The 24,540-nt window shown below is 39.1% G+C and overlaps 1 pseudogene; it reads right to left on the bottom strand.

The window, feature by feature from the left end:
* Window positions 1-10,565: 10,565 nt before the first annotated feature.
* LOC139471476 (uncharacterized) overlaps window positions 10,566-24,540 on the bottom strand; it is a 32,115-nt pseudogene continuing 18,140 nt past the window's right edge.

The raw sequence follows: 24,540 nt of genomic DNA, 5'->3' as shown, positions 1-24,540 counted from the left end.
GACAAAAACAGTATGATAATGAAGAACAATCTGATTTCGAGCCCATGATCATAGGATCCTTGCAGGTCTAAGGGACGTTACTTATCATCCTGCCTTCTTCATCTCCTTTGGTGTTAATTAATGACACACATGAAACACACCCGGTTTCATATTTCAGTTGATTGTTTTCAGATTGTTTTCATTATCAAAATGATATGTACGTTTGGCATAAAAAACAACACAACTTGTAGTACTGATTCGGAAAGAAAACAACTCTCTGTCGAAATATCAACACAACTAGTGTTGTAAGATATATAAAACATATTTCGCCTTGATATAGGTGTAACAATGTTTCCAGTTTAAAATAGTTCCCCAACATAAACCTCCTCTGCAAGATCATTTATACATCCATGTTTGATGGTGTAAAAAAATGAAACACACAATAATTCGACAGTGATATGTTTAATACTGGTTTGATATTTGATTACATGCATAGTATTAATGAGTATCTCACAACAGGGGACGTGCACATGACATCTCAAAGAACACGGGGAAATGAAACAGGTATTGTCATGATCAGTTTAATTTGGCTCACATATATCAGACATTCTTACTTGCGAATATGACCACAACGAACTCCAATGAACACTAAGATTCTGCCTCATGGATGAGTCTCGCAAGTTACGGTCATCCCGTGGCTTTGTTAATCGTGGTCTGTCAGTTCGTGCCCTGTCCCATGTACTGACAGTCTGTCTGTAACGTTCAATCTCTGACGATGCTTGCATGTGTACAGTTGGAGCTTCTTGTAATCTGGGTGTGGTTGGCACCTATTTGCGGCGCTCTCTCTTTGTTGTACAGTTACACGTGTTATATGTTTTGTACTTTTCATTATCTATGATGTTTCGGCAACGATTAATTGCATTCTAGATTATTTCTGCATCTGCATGTTTACAGGTACCTGGGAAATGGTGTTCAGTGATTTTCCACTGCTACTCGAGAATCTTCCAAACCGACGAGTTGTGTTTTTGACTGAAAGGCGGCGATTGTTCAGCAAGGAAACGTTTTGATGAAGTTAGTAATGTTTTAGTCAAATTCATTTTTGAAGAGTTTGCTTTCTTTGGCCCAGTTGTGTACTATGGTAGTCCTATTAAAGATACGACTTTGTGGATCGAGTGGTCAGGATCGGTGACTTGGTTGATTGTGTGTCACCGTACACTCATCTGACGTTGCTGATAATATCACTTGCTGGATTGTTTGGTCCAGACTCGATTATTTTGAGTGTGGTGTTAATCAGTTACAACAACAACAACAACAAAAAACAGAAGAGAAAGCATCACTTCATGTCTTGCTCACCTCTCAGACTCCAAGATCTCCAACAGATAATACGCATTAGGATCATAGCTGAACTGTGTATGGTAATGTGTTCATCTCTGTTACATGTGTCTATTGACTGAGGACGTCTATCAACAGTGTAAGGTAATGTGTTCATTTGTGTTACATGTGTCTATTGACTGAGGACGTCCATCCAATATATTCGGTACTGTGTTCATCTCTGCTGCATGTGTGTCTATTGACTGAGGACGCCCATCGACAGTGTAAGGTAATGTGTTCATCTCTGTTACATGTGTCTATTGACAGAGGACGCCTATCAACATTATAAGGTAATGTGTCTATCTCTGCTACATATGTTTATTGACTGAGGACGCCCATCGACAGTGTAAGGTACTGTGTTCATCTCTGTTACATGTGTCTATTGACAGAGGACGTCTATCAACACTATACGGTAATGTGTCTATCTCTGCTACATATGTTTATTGACTGAGGACGCCCATCGACAGTGTAAGGTAATGTGTTCATCTCTGCTACATGTGTCTATTGACAGAGGACGTCTATCAACACTATACGGTAATGTGTTCATCTCTGTTACATGTGTTTATTAACTGAGGTCGCCTACCAACAGTGTAAGGTACTGTGTTCATCTCTGTTACATGTGTCTATTGACTGATGATGTCCATCCACACTATAAGGTAATGTGTTCATCTCTGCTGCATGTGTGTCTATTGACTGAGGACGTCTATCAACAGTGTAAGGTACTGTGTTCATCTCTGTTACATGTGTCTATTGACTGATGATGTCCATCCACACTATAAGGTAATGTGTTCATCTCTGCTGCATGTGTGTCTATTGACTGAGGACGTCTACCAACAGTGTAAGGTACTGTGTTCATCTCTGTTACATGTGTCTATTGACTGATGATGTCCATCCACACTATAAGGTAATGTGTTCATCTCTGTTACATGTGTTTATTAACTGAGGTCGTCTTCCAACAGTGTAAGGTAATGTGTTCATCTCTGCTGCATGTGTATATTGACAGAGGACGCCTGTCAACATTAAAGGGTAATGTGTCTATATCTGCTACATGTGTTTATTGACTGAGGACGCCCATCGACAGTGTAAGGTAATGTGTTCATCTCTGTTACATGTGTCTATTGACTGATGATGTCCATCCACACTATAAGGTAATGTGTTCATCTCTGCTGCATGTGTGTCTATTGACTGAGGACGTCTATCAACAGTGTAAGGTACTGTGTTCATCTCTGTTACATGTGTCTATTGACTGATGATGTCCATCCACACTATAAGGTAATGTGTTCATCTCTGCTGCATGTGTGTCTATTGACTGAGGACGTCTACCAACAGTGTAAGGTACTGTGTTCATCTCTGTTACATGTGTCTATTGACTGATGATGTCCATCCACACTATAAGGTAATGTGTTCATCTCTGTTACATGTGTTTATTAACTGAGGTCGTCTTCCAACAGTGTAAGGTAATGTGTTCATCTCTGCTGCATGTGTATATTGACAGAGGACGCCTGTCAACATTAAAGGGTAATGTGTCTATATCTGCTACATGTGTTTATTGACTGAGGACGCCCATCGACAGTGTAAGGTAATGTGTTCATCTCTGTTACATGTGTCTATTGACAGAGGACGTCTATCAACACTATACGGTAATGTGTCTATCTCTGTTACATGTGTCTATTGACAGAGGACGTCTACCAACAGTGTAAGGTAATGTGTTCATCTCTGTCACATGTGTCTAATGACAGAGGACGCCTTTCAACATTATAGGGTAATGTGTTCATCTCTGCTACATTTGTGTTTGTGTGTTCCCCTGATTTGACAATCGATGAAATTGATACGAACCCGGAAAGGTAAAGAGAATAGTACTCCAAGCCATAATGGCTCAGAGACATAATGCAATTGTTCTATTTATTGTCACTGGCTACAATCATTACCAACAAAAGCATGCTTGTACATTTCACAAAATGTGTAAAGGTTTTGGATTTTCCCACTCTAGGGCTGCTAACCTTGGTAGTTCCTGGTTTTCACGTATGGTTTGAATAGCCCTGATCAGTATCAGTTGTTTGTCAGCACCATCTGCTCGTACACGTTACTAAAGTGGTAAAGGTTTCTCCCACACTAACTTGACATACCGTGAAATAACTGAAAAACTGAAGTTGAACCTTACTCACAAGTTTCTTATAGTTTGTCGTGCTGTTTGAAGCGTGTCAAGGGAAACAACTCTGTATGTATACCTTACGCAGCCAACATAAAATGTCCAGAGAAGGGACATATACGTTTACAATCTGCATGACCAACGCGCCGTGTTCATCCGTATCTGTCATGTTGGAACTACGACAGCCACCTTTTAATTATATGTGACTTTATACATATTATTATTCAGGTAGGAGAAGAATTCGACCAGCATATGTATGATATAACTTATTTTATGTTTGGGTTTACACTTTCTGAGAAAAGTACACCTTCCAGTACTTTTTGAGTGGAGTCCCATCCCGTATTCGAACCCATGCATTCAGAGTAAGGATCATAATCGCCAGCACACATATTTAAAATGTATACTCACGCGTTTCTTTGGCATCAATAATTGGAAAGCTTTGCCATCGTTGACACTTAGAGACGCATTGTACGTACGCATCAATTGCTTGATTAACACCACTTCATTTATTCATTGCGATAAGATCATATCCCTGACATTTCTTAGCTCCGCTTTTATGAAAGTTTGTCTTAAATAAGAAATTTGGAAAATGTGTATGGCGCTACAATCATTAATTATACCAAACCTGACTACATAACATATGTTGAATCTTTACAATCTGGCGGCTATAAATAAGATTATTCATCAAGGAATAAGCAAGTGTTATCGAGATCATCTATTTTTTAGACTGACATAAACGAAGACATTGATCACTTGTTATTCCAATGCAGAATTTGCCACCATTCACAGAAATCCCACGCACATGAACCTTTTAATCCAAAGAAGACTTATTTTGATAATTACTATTCAAGGTTTTCGTTGTGAGGAATGTAGATGGTCCATGTACAACAGGTCTGTGGAGACCAAGGCATACATTTTAAGGTAAAACACGACAACGGACCACAGTACGTGTTGTTCACAGTGTGAACGTTCGCATGACCAGGAAATTGGATCATGTCACTGTCAGACAGCATAGAGAGAGTCTGTCACAGCAAGATTCATCATTACTGAAGGCCACAGTGACAACAGAAGCAGTTCATTTCCCACCACTTCCTGAATAGCCAGAAATGGGGTGACAGCATACTCGATTCTGTATATACCTGCGTCTTCCTGCAAATCGTTCTTGACACTACATGTCACATGAGAGGTATTTGGTCGAATGTCTAATTTGAACTGAGTCAAATTGATCTTTTATCAGCAAATGGTGCAGGGTATTTATCATTATAGAATGGATATATAATGCAGTGGATAAGTGGCAATGGAGTAACAGAAGCTCCCCATTGATACATAGCTGTAGAAATGTTTTGTCTAGTATGTCTAATTCAGTACAACTTAGCCTTAAGTGACATCCAGTGCAACTAGACAATTGAAACATACATGCCTCTAGCTACCTTAATAAGAAGGTTAAAAGATCTGGTTTAGTCACATCACTTCCCTTTGGGGAAAACAAGAATCCAGTGCAACTAGAAAATTGCAACATACATGCCTCTAGCTACCTTAATAAGGAAGTTATAAGATCTGGTTTAATTACATCACTTCCCTTAAAGGGAAAGCAAGGATACAGTGCAACTAGAAAATTGAAACATACATGCCTCTAGCTACTTAAATAAGAAAGCTATAAGATCTGGCATAATTACATTAATAAGCTACCTTAATAAGAAGGTTAAAAGATCTGGTTTAGTCACATCACTTCCCTTTGGGGAAAACAAGAATCCAGTGCAACTAGAAAATTGAAATATACATGCCTCTAGCTACCTTAATAAGAAAGTTATAAGATATGGTTTAATTACATCATTTCCCTTTGGGGAAATACAACTGTCCAGTGCAACTAGAAAATTGAAACATACATGCCTCTAGCTACTTTAATAAGAAAGCTATAAGATCTGGTATAATTACATCACTTCCCTTTGGGGAAATACAACAATCCAGTGCAACAAGAAAATTTAAATATACATGCCTCTAGCTACCTTAAAAAGGAAGTCATAAGCACTGGTGTAAATATATCATTTCTATTTGGGGAAACAAACAATCCAGTGCAAATAGAAAATTTAAATATACATGCCTCTAGCAACCTTAATAAGAATGTCATAAGCACTGGTACAATTATATCATCTCTATTTTGGGGAACAAACAATCCAGCGCAACTAGAAAATTACAACATACATGCCTCTAGTTACCTTAATAAGAAAGTTATAAGATCTGGTATAATTACATCACTTCCCTTTGGGGAAATATACAGCCGTTCAGTGCAACTAGAAAATTGCAACATACATGCCTCTAGCTACCTTAATAAGAAGGTTAAAAGGTTTAATTACATCACTTCCCTTTTAGGAAAACAAGAGTACAGTGCAACTAGGCACTTAGGCCTGCTTGCTTTGCCACACAGATCTGGACTTGGGGAAGATATTTAACACTGTGGAGAACTAACCTGTTGGATGTACAGGATGTATCACGTGATGGAGCCTAAGAAACCAATTGCCGCTCTCTAGACAATCTGAATGAGTATGGGTTATTTCTAATACTGTATATATTTATAAAATTCCGAATTCAAGTACAAGCAAGCAAAAGCAAAAAACATTAGTTTCTACACAATGGTCATCTACCCATATAGTCTTGTATGAACTCCAGTTGTGAGTTGATGGCAAAAAATGGCATTTTCGACTGCTTCTATGAAGCCATATCAATACATTTGATAGGAATCATGCGAGAAACTCCCTGACACGCCAATTCTAGAATCATATACACATTTTTGCATTTGTTTTCAGTGATATTTTATTTGTTTCCAATCATTGGTAACATGTTATAGTAAAAAAAAGAAAACCACACACATGAAAATACATTTATGAGTACATTCTACCTTCATAAACTTGATACACTAACAAATGGATAAACAATCAGTTCCTTATACTTCATACATTGTTTCAGTGAAATATATGTTTGTTTTGCTTTTTTGACTACAGTATTTACAATGAAAATGACATACCTTGGTACATTAACATGGGTATAGAACAGATTTTGACACCACTGAGGGTGTGCATGTATTAGCTAATTTACTCCACCATTAGCCCAGTGTGTGACGTCAGTAACATACACACACCTGTCTGTCACACAAAGCCTAGTGTGTGACATCAGTAACCAACACACATCTGCCCCTCACACAAAGCTTAGTGTGTGGCATCAGTAACATATACACATCTGCCTGTCACACAAAGCCCAGTGTTTTACATCAGTACCATACACACATCTGTCTGTCAGACGAAGCCCAGTGTGTGACATCAGTACCATACACGCACCTGCCTGTCACACAAAGCCCAGTGTGTGACATCAATAACATACACACATCTGCCTGTCACACAAAGCCCAGTGTGTGACATCAGTAACATACACACATATGTCTGTCAGACAAATCCCAGTGTGACATCAGAAATATTCACACACCTGCCTGTCACACAAGGCCCACTGTGTGACATCAGTAACCGACACACACCTGTCTGTCACACAAAGCCCAGTGTGTGACGACATCTTTAACCTACACACACCTGCCTGTCACACAAAGCACAGTGTGTGACGACATCAATAACCAACACACACCTGCCTGTCACGCACGCAAAGCCCAGTTTGTAACAACAGTAACCAACACACACTTGTCTGTCACGCACGCAAAGCCCAGTTTGTAACAACAGTAACCAACACACACCTGTCTGTCACACAAAGTGCAGTGTGTGGCATCAGTAACCAACATACCTGTCTCTCACACAAAGCCAAGTGTGACATCAGTAACCGACACACACCTGCCTGTCACACAAAGCCCAGTGTGTGACGACATCAGTAACCAACACACACCTGCCTGTCACACAAAGCCCAGTGTGTGACATCAGTAACATACACGCACCTGCCTGTCACACAAAGCCCAGTGTGTGACATCAGTAACATACACGCACCTGCCTGTCACACAAAGCCCACTTTGGTGACATCACTAACCGACACACACCTGTCTGTCACACAAAGCCCACTGTGGTCACATCAGTAACGGACACACACATGTCTGTCACACAAAGCCCAGTCAGTAACATCAGTAGCCGATACACACCTGTCTGTCACACAAAGCCCACTGTGGTGACATCAGTAACCGACACACATCTGCCTGTCAAACAAAGCCCAGTGTGTGACGACATCAGTAACCTGCACACACCTGCCTGTCACACCAAGCACTGTTTTACGACATCAATAACCAACACACACCTGCCTGTCATGAACGCAAAGCCCAGTTTGTCACAACAGTTACCAACACACACTTGTCTGTCACGCAAAGCCCAGTGTGTAACATCAGTAACCAACACACACCTGCCTGTCACACAAAGCCCAGTGTGTAACATCAGTAACCAACACACACCTGTCTGTCACACAAGGCCCAGTGTGTAACATCAGTAACCAACACACACCTGCCTGTCACACAAAGCACAGTGTGTAACATCAGTAACCAACACACACCTGCCTGTCACACAAAGCACAGTGTGTAACATCAGTAACCAACAGATAAACCCATCCATATTACCATTTTACTCCGGTCATAAATCCAAATTAGGCACAACTAACACATAAAATGCCTATTCTATCGCTATATTGGAACAACATTTGTGGAATGAATCTCTGACAAAATATAATATATACAAATATAAGAGTCTATTACACAGGGAAGCAGGCATGCACCTTACTAGAACCTAGAACCATGCAAACATGTGGGCAAGTGTGTATTAACATCATGTGACAAAACAATGTGTTTCACTACGTCCATGGTGAAATCCTGAAGATTCTATCATATAACATACATACATATTCATATATATATATATACACGAGATGGATTTGAGAATGCGGCCATAATCTGTGATGTCATGAAGATCTCACACAGACATATCTAGATTTATTCTTTCAAGTACTTGTCTTTGAAGCAACATATACATTTCGTATCTGTTCTTTGACAAGGTGAATCGTCACGATATGACTCACTCACTTGACAAGGTGAGACCAATACATTTGCAGATTACAAAATCGTCGAGATCATTACAAATATCATACTTGTTTACAAGTCACTGCATGTTAAAACAGGGGGATTTCCAACATATTTTCACAATATGATACACATGGGTATTGTTCATATCGGCCAATGAATAATCGTTTAAACTAATAAATTTGATCGAAACAGTGTTCCATGCACGACACCCACATAAGGCACATGGGAAGATGTCTCCCTTTTCTGTATGTACAGTTTTGAAAACTGTTTGATTATATGTAACTGCTGTCTATCTTCGCGCAACTGTTAATACTTGTAAGATGCAATCACTTTTATTTACATTATGGACAAGTACAAGTATGCCTTGAACATACATGGTCATGAGCAATATCTAACAGTCTTTGAAATGCTGACTGAAAGTTACTGACTGGGACAGTGGCCCCATGGTAGGCGCAGCATGTAGCCAGAACAATCAAACACACAAATTATAAACACTGTAAACGCCAAACAGATAACACGCGTCACGTCCAACACCTTGATAAATGGGAAATAATTCTGAGATGTAACTTGCAAATATTACATATTCAGATTTCATGCAAGATTTATGCATTAGGTGCTTACCCTTTTCACGAACACCTGGTGTCATCAATGATTTTCAGTGAACTATTTATATAATTGTCACAACTGTTTTGCCCTCTACGCCCTATGAAGTCTGTTTCGAGAAGTAATTGGGTCGTTGATATTTTATATTTACCAGAGAGACAGTTGTCTTGCAGGTTAAAAATAGACCATGAAGTGATACTTTCTCAAACGCTTCAGCGTATCAGCGCTTCAGATAGTATATTTTCAAACTTGACGATGTCATTATATATAGTCAATTGATAAAATGTTTAAGGTAGCTAATATTTAAATTATCAGAGCCGGGATACGTTAACATTTCAATGATTTATCGGTAGACAAGTTATCCTTTGAGTGAGTGAGTGAGTGGGGTCTTACTCCGATTTTAGCAATATTCCAGCAATATCAGGGCGGAGGAAGCCAGTAATGGGCTTTACGCATTGTACCCATGTCGGGAATCGAACCCGGGTCATCGGCGTGACGAGCGAACGCTTTAACCACTAGGCTACCCAACCGCCCAGTTATCCTTTAATGTAAAATGGTTGTAGAGAGGCTATGAAACATGTCTGTGGTAAATTTAGTGCAACCATTTTCAATTGATTCCACTCTATCTATTACGTTGGAAGCAAACGATGTATCAATACTGTCAGACATTATATAGAAACATTGCGGAAATACTCACAAAGCGTAAACATGTACCCTCTGGCATTGCACGAGTCCTGTTTACTTCCACTTCTCTACATTTCAAGATTTAATGAAGTTTTAGTTCGAGAGAGCTCTGTTTAGATCTGCGACGTTCGGAAATCACAGTTAGTATCCCTGCACTTTCTATATTGTACGTCATCCACATTTTACAAGGTCGCACCTGAGACGGCAGCATTGACAGCGCAACCAGTTTTTTCTCAGATGTTAGCCACAGATAACACCCGTCCCCATCCTCCTGAAAAGTTCATTGCGCGGTGTTGATAGATGCGTGTACTAGTAATTCTCTCATTGTGCTGGTCATTGTGTAAGCATGCCTTTGTTCTGCTTTAATTTAGTTCCGACCCGCAAAAAATATCAGGATTACATAAAATTGTAGTGAAAATTTTCCGCCCGTTCTTGAAAAGTTCCGGTTGACAGAAACAAATGTTTGGTTTTGTAGCGATGTTCCTGTATATTGTTAATGTGCAACATAAAAAACAGGGAAACTAAGAAATACAATCACAATACAAATATACAAATATATCAAATGATGAAAAAGAAAAACATGAAACAAACATCAGTTATCTCGGGTAATATGGTTGACTGTTCACGGCTTCTTAGTAAATAACTTGCTCGTTGCATTTCACACAGCTTGGAAAGGATTTCGTCCTTTAGCTCGGGCTTCAGTGACTCTAGGAGCCTTTAGGTGTCTCACCGTGCTGATGGGGGAAGATAAGTATCATTTTTTTGTCTTGTGTACATATATCTGCCCCCGACTCGAAGTAGTTTAACTGTCTCACTATGTCCCCACGATGCTGCTAGGTGCAGAGGAGTATCACCATATTTGTTTTGTGTAGATACATCAGCCTTCTTGTCTAGGAGTAGTTTCACTGTCTCACTATGGCCCCACTGGGCTGATAGATGTAGAGGAGTATCACCATCTTTGTTTTGTGTAGATACATCAGCCTTCTTGTCTAGAAGCAGTTTCACTGCTTCACTATGTCCCCGCGATGCTGCTAGGTGTAGAGGAGTATCACCATCTTTGTTTTGTGTAGATACATCAGCCTTCTTGTCTAGAAGTAGTTTCACTGCCTCACTATGTCCCCAATGTGCTGCGGGGTGTAGAGGAGTATTACCATCTTTGTTTTGAGTTGACACATCTACCTCCTTGTCTTGGAGTAGTTTCACTGTCTCACTATGGCCCCACTGGGCTGCACGATGTAGAGGAGTATCACCATATTTGTTTTGTGTAGATACATCAGCCTTCTTGTCTAGAAGCAGTTCCACTGTCTCACTATGTCCCTGCGATGCTGCTAGGTGTAGGGGAGTATCACCATCTTTGTTTTGTGTAGATACATCTGCTGCATTGTCTAGAAGTAGTGTTACTGTCTCACTCTGTCCCCACTTTGCTGCCATGTGTAGAGGTGTATTATCATCTTTGTTTTGTGTGCATACACCAGCCCCCTTGTCCAGAAGTAGTTTTACTGTCTCACCATGTCCCCGGGGTGGAGCTAGATGTAGAGGAGTATTACCATCTTTGTTTTGTATAGATACGTCAGCCTCCTTGTCTACAAGTTGTTTTATTGTCTCATTATGTCCCCACTTCGCTGCTAGGTGTAGAGGGGTATCACCATCTTTGTTTGGTGTAGATACATCAGCCTTCTCGTCTAGAAGTAGTTTTACTGTCTCTGTATATCCCCACGATGCTGCTATGTGTAGCGGAGTATCACCATCTTTGTTTTGTGTTGATACACAAGCCCCCTTGTCTAGAAGTAGTTTCACTGTCTCACTACTTTCATTCTCTGCTGCTAGATGGAGTGGAGTACTTCCACCTGTATTCAACCATTGTACGCATTGTGGATCTAATGGCAGATGCTGGCCATTTTGTTCATTTAAAAACATGTTAGCGTAGTGAAGATTTCCTGTCTGAACTGCCAGATGTAAAAGTGTATTACCTTTTCCATCTGTGATATCTTGAAGGGGGCAGTAGGCAGGTATCAAACATATCAACATGTGTAAGATGTTACACACGACGGTAGAGTCAGGAGTATTTGGATAACTGCTTGAACAGTTACACCTCTGATGAAGCAACGAAAGCTTTAATATTTCCTGACACCTTGATACAATATCCTTGTCATTTGTAAGATATTGTAGTATATGTTTCACTAAGTACTTATTTCCAACTAACACAGTGACTAGGAGTACATCGTACGGCTGAGGTATCTCGGAGGTAATATTCTGTGTCAGACGTCTCTTGATAGCTTGATCAATAGCCGGAGAAACACACAGTGCTAGGAGGCAATCAGACGGAGGTGTTGTACACTTATCTAGCAGCTTGCGCACTAGCTGGTTATCCTGGATATACAGAGCAGGTGCCAGTAATTCTGTTGTATCAACTTGATGGAACACGTCAGACAGTATTTCATTCAGGAGTAACGTCAACCCCTGTAAAATGACATCAGAGATAAGTGAAGCATAGTGGAAAAGAGTAAGTGAATTATGATAAATACCAAAACTTGAATGCACATCATCATCTCCTGCAGAAGAGGGAACGTCCCACTTAACACATTTCATCTCGTGCTTTTTCTGTAGAACTTCAGTTAACTTTTTATTAGACCGCCATCTTTCTACCAGAAACTTCACAAATTCCTCATGACGCAAAGAAGGATGAGCAAGAATGTCACTGTAGCTTTTTGACAGAAGAAGATCTGTGATCTTGTCAGCTAACATGTGAAAATTGTCTCTGGCTAGTACAACGACCAAGTCATTCTTGTTCATCTCCTGTGTATGCATCAATTCCACCAGCATCTTTGGTGGGCAATTGCGTATGGCAATTTCAGGTTCCCGTTAGGAAATATTGATAAATACAACGTCATGTATAGACTGATGCGGGAACTGGTAGGCTTTTCCTATTTTGACTAAATACACTCCACAGAAATCCTCTATCTTTGATTTAATGTGTGTCTGAGTGACAACAGTAGAAATATTGCAACATTCTTTAAGATACTCAACCATGGACTGAAGTTCTTCTTTATAGGTAGAGAGTTTCAGTTGATCTGAGCTGAGTTTACCATCTTTCATCAAAGTGAGAAGGAGGACAAGGTGACCAATTCCATCACATTCCTGCATTCTCATTATTTCCTCAAAAACGAACTCCTGCGGCCTTTTGAAGAACTCCATGCCTTTTGCTTGTGCTTCTTTACTTGAAGAAAAGAATGTACAACACTGGGGAAACCCGAGGACAGTGGGCATTCTAACAATGTCATTACGTTCATGATGAGAAAAGAATTCTTCTCCACATATCTTTTCTATCATTTTAAGTTTTTCTTGTGATGTGAGAGCATATTTTCCTTCATCTAGAACTATGCACTGAATAGTTTTTATGAGTTTGTACTTCCTGATTTTGGCATCACACTGTGAACATATTTCAGATCTTGAGGTAATGACAAGCCATACATGACCCAATTCTACATTTAGCCAAAATCTTTCAAACAATTTGACCCAATTATTCACATCTGATTCAACCAGATAACTTGATCCAAATATATCATCGATTAACACCACATACTTTTTCTGTTCAGTACTTTCATCACCGTGGTGTTTCTCGTGATTTACCTTCGGAATCAGATTCCATTCATTCCATGATGAAAGCACCATTGGCAAGCGGCCTGTTTCTCGTGATGCGTTTGCTACAATCTTTCGACCAAGTGTACTTTTTCCTGAGCCTGACTTTCCTTTTATGAAGACAGATCCATACTGTTTTAGTACATTGTACGCAGACCTCTCAGCGTGTGTAGATACATGCTTGTTTGAATCATTCATTCCATGATGAAAGCACCATTGGCAAGCGGCCTGTTTCTCGTGATGCGTTTGCTACAATCTTTCGACCAAGTGTACTTTTTCCTGAGCCTGACTTTCCTTTTATGAAGACAGATCCATACTGTTTTAGTACATTGTACGCAGACCTCTCAGCGTGTGTAGATACATGCTTGTTTGAATCGGCCTTCTTGATAAGGTTCCATGCATCACCTGCAGTTATATGTCAGTGTCAGTATTTAAGTAGTTCTTGTCTGATATTGACATTTCTAATACTTTCAAGCATGGTGAGTGAGTGAGATGGGTTTAACGCCGCTTTTAACAGTATTCCAGTTATATCACGGCTGTCAACTTAATGTGGGAGGAAAACCCGAAGTGATGCAGGTTTCAGACGTTTACCACCTCGGTGAAACCCAGGAGTACGGGTATGATGCTGACAGACCTAGAAACATAATCGGGGCGAACCGGGATTCGAACCCACAATGATAGGTTTCTGGCCTGCCCTAGGGACGCAACTCTGCACAGCGAATCGTGGCGCCTTAGACGGCTGGGCCACCCGTGCCTCCCTTTCAAGCATAACTCTGTATAACATCCATAATTTGAGAAACAATAAATACCCTATTTGATAAAACTTCACCACATAATGGTGAGAAGCATAAATATAAAGTATCAGTTTGTTTGTAGTATACCTTTTCTGAGAAAAGTGGAACGGTGTAGGCAAAGCCAGCAACAAAATATGTCAACTCCCTTAGATTTTAAACATGTTTTTTGCTACCTCTTTAAAGCTTTTCACATTTTTTTGTGTTGCCCCAAACAACAATTTCACTTTGATGGCAAAACTATTATGCTCCAATACAGGGATCCATTGAAAGTATTCATCATTTATATCTAGTGAACTTGACTTTTCACCTTCAAGTGACTTCTTATTGTCTCATGATTCTTATTTTTTCCATTCTCTTGTTTGTCTGTTTCAGTAAAGGTGTTGTTTAAAATATTCGAAAACTTACTTAGTTCTTCAAATAGCAAATTCTTAAGTTGTTCCACTTCTTACACGCCAACATTATTATGTTGGGAAATGTCTACGCTGAATTTCATAACATTTGCAGCAATAAAAGGACGAATACTTATTTTTCTAACATCTTCCAGCCATCCTTATACTTAAACAATCTGTAGTCTATTTGTATCAATCGCCATTTAAACACAATTTCAGCTTTCTGAAAATCGTGGTTCTTGAAAACATGATATTATACTTTATTGAAAAAAACATTACATTATTTTCAGTAAATAAAGTAAAAGCAAGGTCACACTAATTTGGACATATATTGGTGTCAAATGTTAAATTCATCTTTAAAATGATGTCCTACTTAGGGCCATTTCATCCTCATGAACATATGCAGGTTTTTATTGGTTGGAAACGAGCATGTGACGAACACTTTCATTGGACCAATTCCACACAAACGGAGCATGAAATAAAGTCACTTGATATTCAGTCATGTGAGCTTAAAATTGAAGGAATCCCAAGCTAAGACCATTTCACAAAAGTACATAATTTATAGAAACAATTTAATAAGAAGAGTGTATGTACACAGAGACATCAGTGCTGGTGACTGGATGTATTGAATCAAATGGATAATTAAATTTTTGCTGGTCATTTTCCAAGTATCACGTCCTTGTCGAGTGTGGGTATTCTTTTCAGTATAACTTTGGAAGCAGTCTCTTTCTGTATCAGTCAGTATGCTGCCCCCCCCCCCCCCCCCCCCCCCCCCAATTCATTCCTTAAATTGTGCCTGTAGGTCTTCCAATCAACTGAACTAACTTGTGCTTGCTTTCACAGATTAAACATTTCAGTACTTACTGACTAGATTGTCCAGTTCGAAATTACTGCACTTGTCTGAAACAAAAAGATTGTTCGATTGTATTCTAATAAATGCTCTACATTTTAGATACCCATTTGATGTAACTGTTTTACAGGATCAGTTGCCATAACCAGTTTCAAGTGGATAAAGTCGGTCTCTAGATCTGATGTGTATCACATGTTAAAAAATTGATTTGTTGGTAATATGTCATGTACACCTAATAGTCACGATATGCCTGGAATATTGTCAATGTATAGGGATGGTCGTCTAGCTAGTTCTAGTTTTCAGTTTAAGATCTAGTTAGTAATTACGTTTTAATGCTACTATTCAAGAAGTCATAAGTCATAGAAAATGTCTATCTACATCATCTGTTGATTATGTTTGAAGTTTCGTCCGAAGATCATATATAACAAACACAGAAAATGGTGAAAAACTAAACAAAGACACATGGTATTATTGTAAGTAGTAACCTCCCAATGACATGTCAATCACAAATGTAATCAAGAAGAACCGAAATGAGGCCAATGCAATGGAAGAAAAGTGAGGGCTCGAGGGGAGGTAAATCTAACCGCTGTCTAGCTGGAGAGCGCCTTCTAGTAGAGCGACACCTTTTGGTTCTGTGTTAAAGGATTGTAGATTGAAGGATATTTGCATATGAACACTGTCATAGTGAGAGTTTAATATATCTCAAAAGAAGAAATAGTTTGGTATATTATCAGTTTTATATCTATGGATGAAATGATTTTGTATGTGTCTAACAATATGTAAGAAAATACAAAACATTTTTGTGCAATTGGTCCTAGTTAAAATATGAATCAGAAGTAGTGAGATACATTCTTATGCATGTGGTATTTCCCATACCCTCATATACCACACCAGCGATAAACTGCTTCTCCACATTATCCCCTCCTGAAAACAAAAAAAAGAATCAAATCGTGTCACCAATATATAAGAGGTTTCTTCACATTATCATAATGTTCACAAAAACCTGGAGTGAACATAATAATGGTACTGTAATTTGAAAAGAAAAGGCAGTAATCATTGGTAATTGAAGACATGTGGGAACATATAAATCTTAAGCAGGTAAATAAATACTGATTAAACAGATTCAGGTGAGGCAGCTACCAACAAGGTAGCTCTATCTTGAACAAAATATACATTTTCACAAGTATGGCGCTCAGGGGATGTATACCTCTAATTTAGATTTCATTTGGTTCCCTCATGTTTTCTTCAGCATCCTTTAACCATGGCCCCAAATACTGAAACAGAAATCATTTAGAGAACTATATGAAACTTGGTTGTTGTTTCACTCCGAACGTTAATAAAATTCTGAACCAGAAAAAAACACTTCTTGATAATACACCCCACGCAGTTGTCTGTTCTTACCTGGAACTGAACTATTTAAACTATGTAATATTACTTCAATTGTGGTGATCGTATCTGTTGAAGATCGTATCTCATGAAGATTCGGGGTAGAATAGGTCTTCAGCAAACCATGCTTACCTTCATCATATCCCAACTGCGTGGATTGATGCTCATGCTGTCAATCATTGGATGATTTGCATTGTAAATACTTGATATGTTTTTTTAATTTTTCAAAGTTAATTGATTTATTGTTAATATGCATTAGCTTGACGCACTTAATAGTTTAAATTAAAATATTGGTCTTTTAGTTGTTATGATATAAATGTAAGAAAAAAATCATTTTCATTTTTTTAATGAATATGATAATTTGGTTTTAATGCAAAGTAGAAAAATGTCTTTTAACTGTGTGATAAAAAAAATAAAAGAGGGTTTGTCGAAATAATGAAAAGTTGAGGGAAAATGATCACTTACTCTACTCTTGAGAAGTGAATATTGTATACCAAAAACCTTCTTTAGCCCCTGCAAGTACACAACATAATGACAAAAAATACTTTCACAAATACCTAACGGCCATATAAAAATGCTCCAAAAATGTATGTGAAACTTTCCTTTTTATAGTAAATTGTAAGGATGATACACTTATTTATCAATATTTGTTGTTTTATTATCAGCGATGAGCAATGGTAATTTTACACTGTGTATGCACTTTTTTGTATTTTTGCTCCATGAACTATGTACATTAACGGTATTTCTAGGCTATGCAGGAGAATGGTTCCGCTGTGCAGTATAGACACAAAAGATTAAACAGTACACACCTACATCAAGTCTGAAGGGACCAAAATGAACATTGATGAACACGACTATGTACAAAGATTGCACCTCATTTTCTTAATTTGTGTTTTCCAAGCCTTTTGCCAATAAAGCCAAGTTAAACAAATAAGGTAACCAACATTTCATATTTTCTACAAGCCAGTTGGACCATTCTGATTAAAGATTACTTGTCCGGCATAATGCTTATTGTCTAGTGAAGCAGGAAATGTTGATATTTCACACAAATACTTTCATGTAAAAGCATCTGTTGCAGTCTCATCAAAATCGGATCTTAGGGCTTGCTACAGCTTTTTAACAGAAATTGTGCAGTTCCTTTCTGACCTGAAGTGGGTAGGTGATATAGAATATTTTGTCTCACATATATTTTCAGTGGATATAAGTATATAAACAAGTTTGCCAGATTTGTTCTGAGGTAATATATAATAACAGAAGCACCCAAACATAATGCACAACCCATCCATGGAATGCAGTATTTTGGAAAAGTGTGAATTTTACATTAAATTGTATATTTGTATACTTATCCACTTATCCTATCTCACACTATGCATTTGTCTTTCCTCTTTCGATCCTAAGTGACACGTGCCTCAGGAAAGTTTTCAAGCTCCTAAAATACAATTCACCTGAACACACCTAGCGTCACCATGATCACAACACCTACAAAGGCAAAAATTGTAGGATATACACGAGGACGCTAGAGCTAAACAGTGATACAGAACAATATCAAGTAACAATGTCTAGTGTCATGAGACAAAGCTCGTGGATATGGAAGAAGCACTCCAAAAAGTGTTTTGACTCTGATACTTGTACAAATGACAAACATGAAGTTTGGAACAATATGTGAAAACTGTTCGTACGTAAAGGAGCCCAAATGTAAAGCCACATGATACAATGCACGACTGCTAATCGATTTGAAGATAGCAACTCCAGCCAATCGAAACTACAAGACAGGGGTATCACTATCCCCCATGGATGATAGGACAAGCCAGTTTGTTTTCTTTCTCAACACATTGTCAAAACCATCAATCATGCCTCTGGGGTTATAACGATAGGTTAAGATGAGAAGAGGAACACAGCAAGATACGTAGCTCAGGTAGAACCCTTAAGCTTACATGATGATCGGAGATGAAGAAGGTATTCAGCAATTTGTTGTGGAGAATCAGTAGTTGGTGTAGACATAAAATGTGCATGACATTAAGCCTCCAAAGCCTTCCACTTATGTCGTACAGGGACTATGAGCCTCGGAAATGGTCTTGGCAACCCTACTGGAGTAACCGTTGGCATCAAGTGACTTCTGTAAATGCGCCAGGCACAGATTGAGGGTTTGGGCAACGCAAGAAGGAGCTGGGAGTAATGTTGAAGAAGAAGGTCGACCCTTAGAGGTAGATGATGAAATCTTCTGTCTGTGAGTTAGATGAGCACGGGGAACTCCTAGTTGGCCAATAGGGCGCGACCAAAAGCAGTATGAGGTGAGAGTTGGACGACATCTTCCGCAGAATTTGAGGTAGAATATCGGTTGGGGGAATGAGTAAGCGTGTAGGCCCACGCTCGAGATTGCGAATGCATCTTGATTCCAAGCTTGAGCATCTAAGATAGGGGGTACGAACTTATACAGCTGTGTGTTGACGCACGTTGGAATAACAAGGAAATCCACTGTCAGATAATTGGTTTGTCGGGACAAGGACTATGATGTGGAGATGCCAGGATGTGTCTCGACCCAACTTGATCGTTGAGTCAGTCGATCAGCTGAAAAAAGTTGAGCACCAGAGACAGTAGTGACATAAAATTGGTGGAGCCAATCTTTTTTATCTACCAGATGACAGGTAGGTTGTCCAACTGGATCATCAAAACTGGAGGTACAAAGAAGAGTCGCCCAATGAGACTACTGCCAAGATCCCTGCTTTGAATTCTAAGTTGTTGATGTGATGTTGGCTTTCTTCAAGAGACCACCACCCTGCCACTTGTAGTTCCTGAGTGGTTGCGTCCAGGCATGTGGTTTTTGGTTACCTTTATCCGTTACCTGAAATCTTGCACTTTGGTATTGTATTTGGCAGTCGTTGACCATTTTGCGGTCTCATAAAAGCATCTTTTCAGTATGACATAGGCATAATTAACATATTTTTCAGGTGTTGAGCACATTTTCAACATAATCAGACCTACTGATCATGACGTTTGTCGACACATTTTCATGTGTGACACCCCACATGATCTTCAACAATTATGCTTGGTATATAGCAACGACATTCGGCCTTAATTTCACATATGGGTCTGTACAAAGAACTTGTTTTGACGTTATTGACATAAACTACTTTCATACATTCCTTAATAACATCCCCGTTCAGCAGTTTGAACATGTGTGATTTATTGACGTATATAACCCTCTTTGAGGCCCAAGGTCACTCAAAATCCAACTACTGACGCTTCTGGTGACAAATGCTCGACCCGAATTTAATGCACAGTTTCCCCAAAAGGGCATTCTAGTACATTGTTCTTAATACAGACCAGCTTTGATTCTAGATGGCGTATAATGGCGTGATATGAGCTACAGCCACTACCACTACCACTACCACTACCACTACCACTACCACAGCAAGCATTGGCTTCTAACTAACAACTGTGGTTAGTGACAAAGTGAATATGATTTTACGTAAAACCACCGCTAGGGAAAGCACGAGAGGGAGAGAAGGGTTGGTTTACACACGTGCAAGTGTTAGTGAGAGGGTCAATTGGGTGAATGAGTATGTTAGTTTTCAAAAATATCCCAGTCATGCACCACACGACAAAGGCAGACATTATTCATTACATTTAGAAGGTTCCAGGTCATATTCAAATGTCTGTATAAAGGAAATAGTGAGCGGACTTTCCAGCTCACACGAATATCAGCACGCATAAACACAGACGTACAGCATGGTTTGTTGTCATGTAACGTATACGACTACGGTTGTTGATTTGGCTGGGACACGTGGGTCACGACTTGGCTGCAATACAAATCAGCTCGGAATACCTTCTGTGTTTCAAAAGGTAGAACTTAAATGTAATGTGTTTTTTTTTTCATTACGCTTGAAAAGCTTCATCTTATATGATTAACCACTCACTTTTATTTTACGGCTACAATGCACCTAACGGGAAAGACAAACTGCAGAATACCCGAACATTGCGAGCATGCAGAGAGTATGTGAGTAGTGTATGTGTGTATGCAAGTTTATGTTAGTTTGTTTGTTTGTTTGTTGATTAACGCCTAACTCAGCAATATGCCAGATACATGTATATGACGGCGGTCTGTAAATAATCGAGTCTGGACCAGACAATTCAGTGATTAATATCATGAGCATTGATCAACGCTGTTGGGATCGATGACATGCGTCAACCAAATTAGCGACCCCGACCACCCGATCCCGTTAGTTGCCTCTTACGATAAGATAGTTGCCTTTTATGGAATTACTGAAATCTAATATTTGAAAGAAATAGCTTTACCAGAACAAGAAAACTAAACAGTGAGTTTTTCAATTAAAAGCTAAACAATGAGTATTGTTAGGGTATGATCTTACATCAACAAGTGACCATGTTATTCCAGTTGTCAAAGCAAGTAATGTTCAAGGCAACACTTGAAGTGTGAAACTGCTTCTTTGAATATATCTTGTTTTGAATCCACCCCCATCCCACTGCAAATGAACATGATTGTTTTGAAAAATCCGAAACATGTTTATTTCAGAAAAAAAAAAATTGTTGTCCCCAATTGACTCGTCTTTGCATGTGTTTGTGACATGTGTCACCGACAGGTCAGGATACACTTACCTTTCGCGAACTCCTTGTATCATCACTATTTGATAATGATTCATAAACACATGCTCATTGCTCATGATATCGTTGGCATCGTACTTTGGACTCTATGTTTGGCAGAGATGTTTTGTGATTATGGAAATGGGTGTGTCGCTTTTATCATATGTTGCCATAACTGTTGATGTATGTCGGTTTAAATGTTGACTGGTTTTAGTGTTGACCGGTTGAAGTACTGTTTGCTTGTTGACTGGTTGAAGTGATTTATGGTTTAGGGTTGACTGACATTATGGTTGACTGGTTTAAGGATTGATTGGTTTACGTGCGGACGGTTGAAGCGTTTACTTGTTGACTGTTTAAGTGTAGGCTGGTTTAAGTATAGACCGATTATAGTGTGGACGTGTTTAATTGTTGACTGGATTAAGTGTGGACTGATTTAATGGTTCACTGGTTTAAATGCGGACAGGTTTAAGTGTTGACTGGTTTAAGTGTTGACTTGTTTACGTGTGGACGGGATTAAGTGTTGATTGGTTATAGTGTGGACTGTTAAGTGTTGAGTGGATGAGGTTTTGTCTGTTTTAACTGTTGACTGGTTTAAATGTTGACTGGTTTAAGTGTGGACTGGTTTAGGTGTTGGCTGGTAGTGTGGACTGGTTTAAGTGTGAACTGGTTTTAGTGTTGACAGGTTTAAGTGTGGACTCGTTCGCATGTTGACAGGATTAAGTGTTGATTGGTTTAACTGTTGACCGGTTTAATTGGTGAGTGTTTTAGTGTAGACTGGTTTAGATGTTGACAGTTTGAGTACAGACTGGTTTAAGTGTTGACTTTTTTAATTGTTGACTGATTGAAGTTTGTTATGGTTTAGGATTGACTGGCATAACTGTTGACTGTTTGAAGTGATGACTGGGTTAAGTGTGGACTGGTTTAATGATTGACTGGTTTAAATGTGGAATGGTTTAGGTGTTGATTGGTTTAAGTGTAGACTGGTTTAATTGTTGACTGGTTTTAGTGTTGACTGGTTTAAGTGTTGACTGGTTTAAGTGTGGACAGGATTAAGTGTTGACTGGTTTAAGTTTTGACCGGTTTAATTAGTGACTGTGTTAAGTGGACTGGTTTAAATGTTGACTGGTTTGAGTACAGACTGGTTAAAGTGTTGACTTTTTTAAGTGTTGACTGATTGAAGTGTTTTCTGGTTAATGCATAATTTTTTAATGATTATTCCCGAAAGCAAAGTTGTTATCAAAATGATTGAACATCGTTTGTAGAAATGAAATCCACCAGTATATTTTGTTTATTTAGAAGTAAAGTAAAAGACTGTATCATCAATAAAAAACATCTTAATGTGCGTATTCTGTTATCCGTGTGTGAATGTCCTTAATCTCAGGCAAAGTTAGATCATGGATAAGTTTCCAGTTGCCATCATATTTCCGATGCACAAACCAGACGCCTTAGATAACGCTAATAATTACAGGGGCATTACACGATAAAATGTTTCCTCAAATTATTCATGTTAATATGTGTTATGAACTTCGTTGCAAACTTCTTTTTCCAGTAATGTGCGTTTGTTTATACGGCGGCCACTTTGTGAACTTTAAAATGGCACTTGAGTGCAGTTGACAGGTGTTATTAACTCCCTGCAACCCTCCCAATAGATCACTGTGACGAATGACTCATGCTCTGCATGAGTCATGCGCCATATAACTGTTCCTTTATGCGGCTCTTAATACTTAAATAGTTCCAGCTTGTTAATGATACCAGATTATTTATTACCTCTCACCATTGAATGAAAGAATCTATATTTTCTGAATGCACATGCTTCTCGCATAGTGTGTGTGTCATTCACTAAAACCCCATTAAAATGGATTATTTCACAATTCATTTCACACATGAATATTCCCCTGTACAGCTGTTGATCTCAAAACTGTACATAGCAGTTTGTTGATGTTAAGGTGACACATATCGGGTATTTAATAAGATTGAGGAATGAATCCCACATCTGCGTAATTTCCGTCATGACAGACAAGGATCTGGAAACAATCATCTTCACTGGTAGAATATACTCACCAGATAATTGTCTAACGTTGACTGCATACCATACTTATAAACAAAGACGTGCTAGATAAGTTCATGTCAGCTGTAAGCATTAAGCGCTAATTGGACAATCTATCTTTATACTTTATACTTTCCGGCCGACAACGGATTGGCACTGGACGACCAGTGTCATTTTGACGGACCTGCATCCTAGGCTGTGACGTCAATGGTGTCAAGGTCACAGAGTATGACCACAACTGCGGGGGAGAACAGTTTGGTTTTGTGACGAGGCACGTGTATGCTTCGTCGTGCGGATGGTAAACATAGTGTTTACAGGCGGCGCGGGGAACCTTATGCACGAAACTGCATACAGAAAGTGAACATATATTGGTCTCTAATGGCGGCCATCCAAGATATTGAGAACAGATAATATGACATTCACCTTGAGCATCTACTGTACCATGTGTGCCATATGGAACCGCGGTCAGTGACAATCATGTGTGCCAATTTTAAACAATTGATTACCATCTGTTGATTATTTATATGATATTTGATATATACATCTAACATCACTTTTGCATTTCTTTTTTGGCAAAGTATATATTGCCGCCAAGACGGAGCGAGTGCCTTCCCTTCTTCAGCCACCTGTGTGTTCCATCTACTCCCCCTTTGCTCGCCCATTGTGATGGATATGTAAGGAGGAAGGAAACAATTCGTTTTTCTGTATTCGAGGATCACAATGATGCCTTTCTGTAGATTAAGGTCTGCACTTTATGTTCTGCGCGGAGAGTGTGCGCCTATGTTTCGAGCTTGCCCCTGTATTTTCTTAGAACAAAAGGTAGATCTGTACATATCGACACCTTTCTATCCCTTAACATTGTAGACTTTGTAAAACTAGCTTTCCGCACACCCTGTCTATCAGTCATGTGTAAAAATATCACAACACCAGGTTCAGGAGAGTTTTTTGTCCGCTCCTTTGTAGTGTGGCGTGGCATCCGCTCAATGTTTACAAC

Source organism: Haliotis cracherodii, unplaced genomic scaffold (genome assembly GCF_022045235.1).
Source record: "Haliotis cracherodii isolate W230 unplaced genomic scaffold, xgHalCrac1.p SCAF_22, whole genome shotgun sequence".
Classification (NCBI taxonomy): Eukaryota; Metazoa; Mollusca; class Gastropoda; order Lepetellida; family Haliotidae; genus Haliotis; species Haliotis cracherodii.
The sequence above is the reverse complement of the archived record's forward strand: the minus strand, read 5'-3'. Positions and strand labels throughout refer to the sequence as shown.